Source organism: Tursiops truncatus, chromosome X (assembly GCF_011762595.2).
Source record: "Tursiops truncatus isolate mTurTru1 chromosome X, mTurTru1.mat.Y, whole genome shotgun sequence".
NCBI classification, from domain to species: Eukaryota; Metazoa; Chordata; class Mammalia; order Artiodactyla; family Delphinidae; genus Tursiops; species Tursiops truncatus.
In genome coordinates, this window is record NC_047055.1 from 16,078,616 (window position 1) to 16,090,521 (window position 11,906).

Sequence of the window (11,906 nt, forward strand, 5' to 3'; positions counted from 1 at the left end):
CTTTCACCTTCCTTGTCTTGTAACATGGACTCTGACTCTGGCTCCCTGGCTGCTATTTCAGTCTCTTTTGTATGTTTCTCTTCTTCTCTTTTTAAATGTAGGCTTCTCCCTAGACAGAGTCCTAGACCCCCACCCCCTTCCAGTCCAGCCAGTCTTAAACTTTGGAAGTTTGTTAAAAATGCAGATTCTTTGGCACCTGGAGGATTCTGAAGGTTTGGGTCCAGGAATCTGCCTTCTTAAACTGCCCAGATAGTCTGATGCCAATCTGTTGAGGACCACACATTAAGAAACTTCCCTCATTCTTTTTTTGTAGAATTGATACAGTCTCTTGACTTTCACTACCCTGTAAACAACCATTTAGCAACTACATCTGCTCTGGTTAGATTAGCCCTGTCCTTGAGTTCAAATCACTATGTCTAGTACAAGCAAGTTCATCCTATCCAGCAACTAAAAAGTAATTTTTTCCCCATCTTCAGTGTTTTTGTGTAAGATACCGCTAGCATTTCTGCTCCTGCCTAAACCAAAGGCTAAATTCAGGTAGTGCCTAAATTCACTCCCTTCTAGCTGTAATCAACACCAGTGGATTATGCATTCATTCATTAAGTACCTATTGATCACCTACTATGTGTTAGATAAATATGGACATGGTCCATTTGGGTGTAGTGGGGGAGAAAGACCTTAATCAATTAATCACATAAACCACTGTAAAATTATGACAACTTTTACACGATTGGTTCAGAAGGAAGCAAATGTCACTTACATGGAACTGAAGTCTACTTGTGTTTTGTATGTTGGATACATTTTATATTTTTTATTCTTTATTTTTAAAGTTGATGGATTAAGTATATTAAATGTTTCTGTGAAAAACGATAGAATGCTATATATTTGTGTGAGATGCTGCATAAGAGTCAGAAGACCTGGGTTTGAATTTCTGGCCTGCCACTAACTAGCAGAGTTACCTCGGGTTATTCATTTGACTTCTCTGAGCCTTTGTTTATACATCAGTCAAATGAGATTACTGTTACTTGCAAAGCTGTTATGGAGCACAAGGACAGATAATGACGTACATTAAAGTTCTTGCCCCAATAAATATGAAGGACAATTATTATTATTCTTTGTATCCTTTAACTGCCATATCATCTGTTTGGTCTACCTGCTAATGTAGGCTACCAGCATTTGGTGCCTATGCTCTTCTACTTAGGTTGTTTTTTCTAAGTTTTTTAAAAAATTAATTTATTTTATTTTAGGCTGCATTGCGTCTTCGTTGCTGTGCGCAGGTTTTCTCTAGTTGCAGCGAGCGGGGGCTACTCTTCAATGCAGTGCGCAGGCTTCTCATTACGGTGGCTTCTCTTGTTGTGAAAGCACGGGCTCTAGGCGTGTGGGCTTCAATAGTTGCAGCACAGGGGCTCAGTAGCTGTGGCTCGTGGGGTCTAGAGCACAGGCTCAGTAGTTGTGGCGCATGGGATTATTTGCTCTGCGGCATGTGGGATCTTGCCGGACCAGGGCTTGAACCCGTGTCCCCTGCATTGGCAGGCAGATTCTTAACCACTGCGCCACCAGGGAAGTCCCTCTACTTAGTTTTTGTTTTTGTTGGCCACCCTACGGAGCTACCCTTGTACCTAAGTGAGGAGATGGGGACCTCGGGAGACTTTGTGTTGATGTCTTTCCCTAGTTTAGCAATTTGAAGCTGGGTGTGGAGAATGGACAATGGAAAAGAGTAGAAAATGGAGAATGGGAAAGAGACTGTAATGAAGAACAGGGAGAAGTGGAATTGGAATGGAATGACATCATCTCAAGAGTTTGTTAATAATACAGCAGCCCAAGCCCCCCACCCCAGTAATTCTGGCATAGATATGAAATGGGGCCCAGCTACTATATTTTTAGCAAGCTCCCCAGGTAAGACTGTTATAGACACGAAAGTTTGAGAACCACTGACCTATATAGCCTTCAAGCTGAAAACAAGAAAAAAAAAAAACCTTTTCACTTGGGCATGTCATCAGTTTCATCTGAGTGCCCAAGAGACTTCATTCTGATAAATATCATTCTTAGAAATAGTTGTTAGTGAGGACATGTGAGGTCACATCCTTATAATTGACTTTGCCATTGGGTCCCAGGTAATCTTGAGCATCTTTGTTCCTTGGCCCTATTTTTGCTGTTGGTTAAATAACATGATCAGACAAGTCTACACTAATCTCACATATAATAATAATAAGTCTAAAAACTAGAGGAATTATATATGAATAAGATTTGTGGGGAGCTAATATTCACAATGAGATATAGTCTGTGCCAGGAGACAAAAACCAAATGGCCTGGACAAAAATCCGAGTTTCAGGTTAACTTCTCAGTTACTTCAGCCTTAGTTTCCTCATCTGTAAACTGAGGATGACGGAAGTACCTGTCTCAAGGATTTTTTTTTTGAGGATTGCTTGAGATAATCCACATGCAGCATCTGGCACAGTTCCTGGCCCACAGAGCTCAATAACCATTAGCTACAAGAGCTAGCTTTATGGGCAGCCATATGGAGTGTCCTACTTAAGAGTAGCTATAGCTGTCTCCAGGTTTTCCGATAAGTGGAATAGGGAGACAAAAGGCCTTTGTTTCTTTATTTCTGCTGTTCTTGCTTCCTACAACTCCTCTGACAGCTTTCTTCGACTTGCTAGGACCTAGCAGCCTTCAAAACCTGGTTCAGGTGTCAGCCCTTCACTTCCTGGAAGCTTTAATTACCCTTTGATTGGGTGAAGCTCCCCTCCTCTGCTCCCATAGCATCCTGGCCAGACCTCGATCTCATCATTTACCACATTATATTGAAATTATATGTACTTCTGTCTTTCCCACTAGACAGTGAGCTCTTTGGGAGGAGAGACCATGTCCTAATCCTTTTTCTACCCTTTCGCACCTAGCATAGTGCTTGTCCCATAAATGTTGGACATGCCAGGAACATGCCAGGGAGCCAGTGGTTACTGCTGTTGGGAGACGTTTTCCTGTCTGAGACTGCTGTCTTGTATTCTGGGCCTTGGCTCCTACAACTCTCTGTTGCACTTAGAATCATTTAATGCAATTTAGCAATTAATTACACACTGTATACACTATGTTATTCTCTAATTGCTTCATATGTTAATCTACCACTTACTTCCTCTTCCCTCGGGCATTAAGAGAAGAAATGGCTATAAATGGAAAGTGGATGATCTAGCTATAAGCCACACCCAGTTGTCCATCAAGTCTGCTTATTGAATGCCCAGGGTATCATGGATGCTACTATTAATCACCAGACGTGAATGCTAATGAAAAAGTAGCATAGGGCTTCCCTGGTGGCGCAGTGGTTGAGAGTCTGCCTGCCGATGCAGGGGACACGGGTTTGTGCCCCGGTCCGGGAAGATCCCACATGCCGCGGAGCGGCTGGGCCCGTGAGCCATGGCCGTTGGGCCTGCGCGTCTGGAGCCTGTGCTCCGCAGCGGGAGAAAAAAGAAAAAGTAGCATAATTTACCACAAGTGCCTAGAACATTTAGACACTCGGTGTTTGTTAAATGAATGAGTGATTTAGTGAAAAACAGTAGTGAACTTGATTAGACAGAAATCAGGAGCCCTGGCTTCTAATCAGATCTCTATCGCTTCATGTTGAACTTGAAATGTCACTTCATCTTTCTGGGACACACTTTCAGGTTCTAAAAAACATGATGAAATCAGACTAGATTATCTTTAAGATCTCTTCCAATTTTAATATGCAATTCTTCCTACCAATAGTTAGAAGACTCCTCAGGAGTCAACAAGGTAGGTATCTCTTATATTCTCCGTAGCACCTAGCACAGTGCTGAAAACACAAGAGGACATGAGAAATACTTAAAGTCACAACCTTCACCAAAATTTAAAAAAAGCACAACCAATGGATACCAAGTATGCCATGAACATGCCTCGTCTCTAAAAATGGGACCTAAAAGAAAAGTAGGAGAAAACCTGGAAACTTCTTCTAATTGTTGCATTGCAAAATCATTAAAACGTTTATGATTTGAAATCCTAACTTAGGCTCCAGTTGACAATCAAGTGATTTCCTTTCTTTAATCCAAGGAAAAACTTAAGCACATGCAGAGTACAATTGCAGCTTGATCTTAGACCCTGTTCTCTCTCTTCCTTGGTAATCATTCACACCCACCACTTTATTTACCACCCACTGGGACTGACAAAACATTCATTTAGCTCTCTAGTCAACATTTCTCCTCTGAATTCTAGGGCCATATATCCAACTGCCTATTTGAAATTGCTTAGTCACCTCAAAAGCATCTCAAACTCAGTATGTCTGAAACAGAACTGGTGATCTTCTCCCTATAAACCTGGTCCACTGTTTGCTAACTCACTGACTGGCACCTCTATCCACCCAGTTCTTTAGGCCATAGATCAAGGAGTCATCCTTGGCACCACCCTCTATTTCACTCCCCCCACTCATCTGTACTCTATCAGTAATCGTGGCAATTTTGACTCCTAATTATCTCTAAAATCAGCCTACTATTCATTATCTCCACTGTCTCTACCATCTCCTACCTGGACCACTCTACCAGTTTACTGACTTGGCTATCTGATTTAAGTTTCCCTCTTCCAATTTAATCTCCAGCACTCCTGCAGGTGTCATTAATTCATTTATTCATCAAAAAATATTCATTGAAAAAAAGAAAAAAAAATTTATTGAGTGCCTACGAATGATGTGCGAAGCACCAGAGATATAGCAGTGGTCAAAACAAGCAAAAATCCCCATTGTCATGGAGTTTACAGTTTAGTAAAAGAGAGGCACACTAAAAATAATATGTAGTATACATAGTATGAGAGATTTATTTCCAGCATGATAAATTAAGAAAGTTAACACATCTTCTCCCCCCAAAAGCAACTATAAAGCTGGACAGGGGCTTCCCTGGTGGCGCAGTGGTTGAGAGTCCGCCTGCCGATGCAGGGGACACGGGTTCGTGCCCCGGTCCGGGAAGATCCCACTTGCCGCGGAGCGGCTGAGCCGGTGAGCCATGGCCGCTGAGCCTGCGCGTCCGGAGCCTGTGCTCCGCAACGGGAGAGGCCACAGCAGTGAGAGGCCCGCGTACTGCAAAAAAAAAAAAAAAGCTGGACAAAACTGACAGAAACAGCCCTTCCAGTGTTCTGGAAGGCTACCAAAGACATAATAGGGGGACCAATTATCCTGATTTCCTTGGTACTGTCCCAGTTTTAGCACTGAAAGTCCTGCATCCCAGGAAACTCTTCCCCAGTATGCAAAAAATCAATTTTCAGCAATGGTTGCTCATGTTTGAGGGAAAGGTACCAAACCCATACTGTGGCTCCAAAAGCAGGGGCTGAAAGCAATGCTATTTTCAGTGTCCAATGGCATCGATTATCTATCCGTAGTCACCGTTGCTGACCACTGATGTTGGCAGCCATGATCCGCTGTTCACGATAGCCCATCATTCATTGTTGTATCACTCAGAGGAATGCAACTTTGTTTGTAATTTACATGTATTTCAGTCATGATTTGTAACATTCTGTCTTTGACTTTGCCTGTGGATTAACTGTTGCAATTTGTATGGAGATAGTGGTACTTTAATTTTTAACATTATGAGCATTGTGCTCTGAGTGGTCAGATAAAGAAAATGAATACAATCACAATACCAACTCCAGCTTGACCCAGAAATCACCCAAAAAGAAAACTAAATAAATGACTATGTTATTTTGATGACAGATAGAAGGGCACATACAACTGGCTTAGGGAGGTGAACAACCAAAACAGAACATAACTGCGCAATAAACTGAAAAGAATTTGGGACTGGGCATGGCAGAGAACAGAATGTGTAAGCATATATGGAGATTGAATATCACAAGTGAAGTATAAGACAGATAAGTGCTTATAAATCAATTAGATGCTTTGGGTCTTCCAGAAAGACATTAATGTTCAGCTGAAATTGGTGGCCACTGATTTACCCTAGATACACCATACCAACAAACATGCATTATTCTATCTTTCTCTTCATTGCTCTTTGAATAAAGTTACGTTTCCTCATTCCAAGATAGCAACTAAAATGTCCTGTGGGTGAACAAAAGGGGAAATTTTGGTACAAGATGGGTTGGCCCCTAGCAGTATGGAGTTGATTTTGTCAGATCTTACCAAGAATCATGCTTTCTACAGTAAATCAAATGATGTGTCAAATCATGGCAACTGAAAAATGTTCCTCCTAGCTTTTAGATACTTTGATTTAAAAAGGAGAATTTCAAATCATCTTCTTGATTTCTTTTAAGATCATAGTGAAGCTGCAAAAAATATAAAACTAAAGATTGTTGCTATCTTATCAACTTTGCTCATCGTTCTGCATATTCAGTAGACAGTGCCAATGTAAATTTTGGAAATCAGATGGCTTTAGAACTCAAAATAAAATGTCACCCAGTAAAGGGCAGTCAAATTAAACAGTGCTTCCTCAATTTCTTATGAAAACTCTAACTTATTTGGAATCCAATTTTGATTTCACAATTTCAAGTCACCTCTGTACTTTTTTTCCCCGAGAACACTTTTCCTGAGAAAAAAAGGGTTAAGTTTTGATGACATCCAGAATCCTTTATGATGAGTAAAAATTATGGGCATTTTAAGCATGGATAAGCCTATACAATGAATTTATAGGTGCAAAGGACCTGATTGCAAACAGCTAGTCTAACAAAGGTATCTTGAAGATAACAAAGTGAATGAATGTACATTTTTGGAGAGCTGGAAACTAATTCCTGCAAGTCTAGAAATCTGATGTTTCTACTTAGTAAAATCTACGTATTCTGTGCTCAACACTTTTGTTGAGAAGATATTTTAGCTCTTACATTTAACTTTTTGATCAATTTTTAGTTAATTTTTGCATGTGGTGGGAGGTAGGGTTTCAACTTTATCCTTTTGCACATGGATATCCAGTTGTCCCAGCACCGTTTGTTGAAAACACCATTCTTTCCCGATTGAATGGTCTTGGCACCCTGTTGACAATCAGTTGACCATAAATGTAAGAGTTTATTTCTGGACTTTCAGTGCTCTTCCATTGATCACACTGTCTTGATTATTATAGCTTTGCAGAAAGTTTTGAAATTAGGAAATGTGAATCCTCCAAATTTGTTCTTCCTTTGCAAGGTCGTTTTGGCTATTCTGGGTCCTTTGAAGTTACAGATGAATTTTAGGATCAGCTTATCAAATTCTGCAACAAAACCAGCTGGGTTCTTGATAAAGGATTGAGTTGAATCTGTAGGTCAGTTTGGAAAGTATTGCCGTCTTTGCAATATTAAGTCTTCCAATCATGAATGTGGGATGATTTTTTTTGAAAGTGTTCAAATTTATTTAAATATTTCATTAAGCAGATTTTTAGGGATGATTTTTAATATTTTAGGTTTTTAATTTCTTTCATCAGTATTTTGTAGTTTTCAGTGTACAAGTCAGCACATCTTTTGTTAAATTTATTCCTAAGTAAATTTATTCCTATTTCTTCTTGATACCATTGTAAATGGAATCATTTTTTTAAATTGAAGTATAGTTGATTTACAATGTTGTGTTAATTTCTGCTGTACAGCAAAGTGATTCGGTCATACGTATATATACATTCTTCTTTATATTTTTTTATTATGGTTTATCACAGGATATTGAATATATTTCCCTGTGCTATACAGTAGGACCTTGTTGTTTATCCATTCTATATATAATAGTTTGCATCTGCTGGAATCATTTTCTTAATTTCATTTTCAATTTGTTCATTGCTAGTGTATAGAAATACAAGTGATTTTTGTATTTTGGTCCTGTGTCCATGACCTTGCTGAACTCATTTATTATATCTAGTAGGTTTTTAGTGTATTCCTTAGGATTTGCTATATACAGGATCATGTTATCTGCAAATAGAGATGATATTATTTACTTTTTCATTTCCAATCTGGATGCCTTTTTTTTTTTTTTCTTGCCAAAGCCCTAGTTAGAACCACCAGTACAATGTTGATAGAAGAGACGTTGTTTAGGGATAAAAACTTGCAACTAGTAGGTAAATAAATCCTGGAAATCTAATACACAGTGTAGTGAATATAGACAACAATATTGTATTATGATTATCAAACTTGCAAAGAGACTAGATCTTAATTATTCCCACCACAAAAAAAGAAATGATAATTATATGATGTGATGGAGGTGCTAACTATCCCTACAATGAGAATCATATTACGATATATAAATGTATCAAAACAAAACGTTGTATACCTTAAATTCACACAATGTTATATGTCAAAAATATTTCAATAAAAAATGTTGAATACAAGTGACTAGAGCAGACATCCATGTTTCACTCCTGATCTTAGGGAAAAACTTTCACCATTAAATATAATGTTAGTTGTGGGTTTTTTCAAAGACGTCCTTCATCAGGTTGAGAAAGTTTCCTTCAATTCTTAGTTTATGGAGCATTTTTATCATTAAGGGATGGTGAATTTCGTCAAATACTTTTTCTGCATCTATTGAGATGATCATGTGAGCTTTGTCCTTTATTCTATTTATATGGTGCATTACATTAATTGATTTTTGGTTGTTAAAACATCCTTGGAATCCTGGGATGAATCCCACTTGGTCATGGTGTATAATTAATTTTATATGTTGCTGGATTCAGTTTGCCAGTATTTGGTTGAGGATTTTTGTTTCTGTTTTCATAAGATATATTGGTCTTTAGCTTTCTTTACTTGCTATGTTTTTGTCTGATTTTGGTGGCAAAGTAATACTGGCCTCATAAAATGAGTTAGGAAGTGTTCCCTCCTCTTCTAGTTTTTAGAAGAGTTTATGAAAAAGTGCTATTAATTCTTCTTTAAATATTTGGTAGAATTCACCAGTAAAGTCTTTAAATCCTTAGTTTTGTTTTGTTTTGTTTTTTTCCTTGTGGGTAGTTTTAAAATTACTAATTCAGTCTCTCTGCTTATTATAGTTCTATTCATAATTTTCTATTTCCTTTTCTGTCAGGTATGGTAGTTTGTGTCTCTCTAGCAATTTGTTCATTTTGTCTGTTAACTAATTTGTTATATAGCTGTTCATAGTATACATTTATAATCCTTTTTATTTCTGCAAGGTTGGTAGTAATGTCCTCTATTTCATTCCTGTTTTTAGTAAATTGAGTCTTCTCTTTTTTTTCCTGGTTAATCTAGTTAAATGTTTTTTCAATTTTCTTGAACTTTTCAAAGAACCAACTTTTTGTTTCATTAATTTTCTCTATTCTTTTCCTATTCTCTACTTTATTAATTTCTACTCTAATCTTTATTATTTCCTTCTAATTGGTTTGGGTTTAGTTCTTTTGTCTTAAGTTTCTTAAGGTGGAAAGGTAGGTTATTGATTTGAATCTTTCTTCTTTTTTAATGTAGGTGTTTACAGCTATACATTTCCCTGTAAACACTACTTTAGTTGGATCCCATAAATTTTGTTTGTTGTGCCTACAGTTTCATTTATCTCAAAATATTCTGTAATCACTCTTGTGATTTCTTTGGCTCATTGTTTATTTAGGAATATGTTGTTTAATTTCCACATGTTTGTGAGTTTCCCAGTATTTTTATGTTATTAATTTCTAATTTTACTCCACTGTCATCAGATAACATTGTATGGTTTCAATTCTTTTAAATGTATTGAGGCTTATGGTATTGCCTAATATATAGTCTATCCTGAAAAATGTCCCATGTGCACTTGAGAAGAATGTATATTCTGCTTTTATTTTGTGGAGATAGATAGCTAGATAGATAGATATACATATATATCTGTATATAGCAATACATATATATCTATTAGTTCTAGTTGGTTTATAGTGTTATTTAACACTTCTATTTCCTATATGCACTCCTATGTTTACTGCAGCATTATTTACGATAGCCAAGATATAGAAGCAACCTAAGTGCCCATCAATAGATGAATGGATAAAGAAGATATATACAATGGAATACTACTCAGCCATAAAAAAGAATGAAATCTTGCCATTTGTGACAACATGAAGGGACTTAGAAGGTATTATGCTAAATCAAATAAGTCAGAGAAAGACAAATACTGTATGATTTCACTTATATGTGGAATCTAAAAAACAAAACCAATGAACAAACATAACAAAACAGAAATAGAGATACGGATGCAGAGGACAAACAGGTGGTTTCCAGAGGAGATGGGGGTGGGGGGAGGAGAGGAATAGGTGAGGGAGATTGAGAGGTACAAACTTCCAGTTGCAAAATAAATGAGTCACAGGGATGAAATGTACAGTGTGGGGAATATATGCAATAATAATGCCATACCTTTGTATGGTGACAGATGATAACTTGACTTATCATGCTGATCATTTTGTTTTGTTTTGTTTTGTTTTTTTTGCGGTACATGGGCCTCTCACTGTTGTGGCCTCTCCCGTCGCGGAGCACAGGCTCCGGACACGCAGGCTCAGCGGCCATGGCTCACGGGCCCAGCAGCTCCGCGGCATGTGGGATCCTCCCGGACCGGGGCACAAACCCGTGTCCCCCGCATCGGCAGGCGGACCCCCAACCACTGCACCACCAGGGAAGCCCCATGCTGATCATTTTGAAATGTATAGAAATATCAAATCAGTAGGTTGTGTAGCAAGAACTAGCGTAGTGTTGTAGGTCAATTATACTTCAAAAACAAACCAACTCATAGAAAAAGAGATCAGATTTGTGGTTACCCGAGACAAGGGGTAGGGGGAAGAGGAATTGGATGAAGGTGGTCAAAAGGTACAAACTTGCAGTTATAAGATAAACAAGTACTAGTGATGTAATGTAAAACATGATCAATAGAATTAACATTGCTGTATGTTATATATGAAAGCTGTTGAGAGAGTAAATCCTAAGAGTTCTGATCACAAGGAAAAAGCATTGTTTTTCTATTTCCTTAATTCTTCTATCTCTATGAGACGATGGATGTTCACTAAACTTACTGTGGTCATCATTTCATGACGTATGTAAGTCAAATCATTATGCTGTACACTTTAAACTTATACAGTGAGAAATGTCAATTATATCTCAATAAAACTGGAAGAAAAAAAGACTATTTCCTTTTCATCTTCTGCATGGTTTTTCTATCCATTATCAGAAGTGAAGTATTGAAATCTTCAATTATTATTGTTGAATTGTCTAATTTCTTGTTTCACTTATGGCAGTTTTTGCTTCATGTATTTTGGGACTCTGTAGTAGGTGTATATGTTTATACTTCATATATTATTTTTTTAAAATTTTATTTATCTTTGGCTTCGTTGGGTCTTTGTTGCTGCGCACGGGCTTTCTCTAGTTGCGGCGAGCAGGGGCTACTCTTCATTGCAGTGCGCGGGCATCTCTTTGCGGTGGCTTCTCCTGTTGCGGAGCACAGGCTCTAGGCATGCGGGCTTCAGTAGTTGTGGCTCACGGCCTCTAGAGCGCAGGCTCAGTAGTTGTGGGGCACAGGCTTAGTTGTTCCGCAGCATGTGAGATCTTCCAGGACCAGGGCTTGAACCCGTGTCCCCTGCATTGGCAGGCGGATTCTTAACCACTGTGCCACCAGGGAAACCCTTCATACATGATCTTGATGGAGTGACTCTTTTATCAATATAAAATGTCCTTCTTTGTGTCTAGTGATGATTTTGTCTTGGTGTCTACTTTGTCTGATATTAGTATAGCCACTCCAGCTTTCTTATGGTTGCTACTTGCATGATGTATCTTTTTCCATCCTTTGACTTTTATCGTATTTGCATCGTTAAATCCAAAGTGTGACTCCTCTAGTAGACAGCATATAGTAGGATCTTGTTTTCTTTTCTCAAGACTGACATTCTCTGCCTTTTGATTGGCTTGTTTAATCCATTCACTTTTGATTTTATTATTGATATAGTTGGACTTTCATTGATATTTCCGGTTTTGTTTACTATATACGTTTGACCTTTGAACAA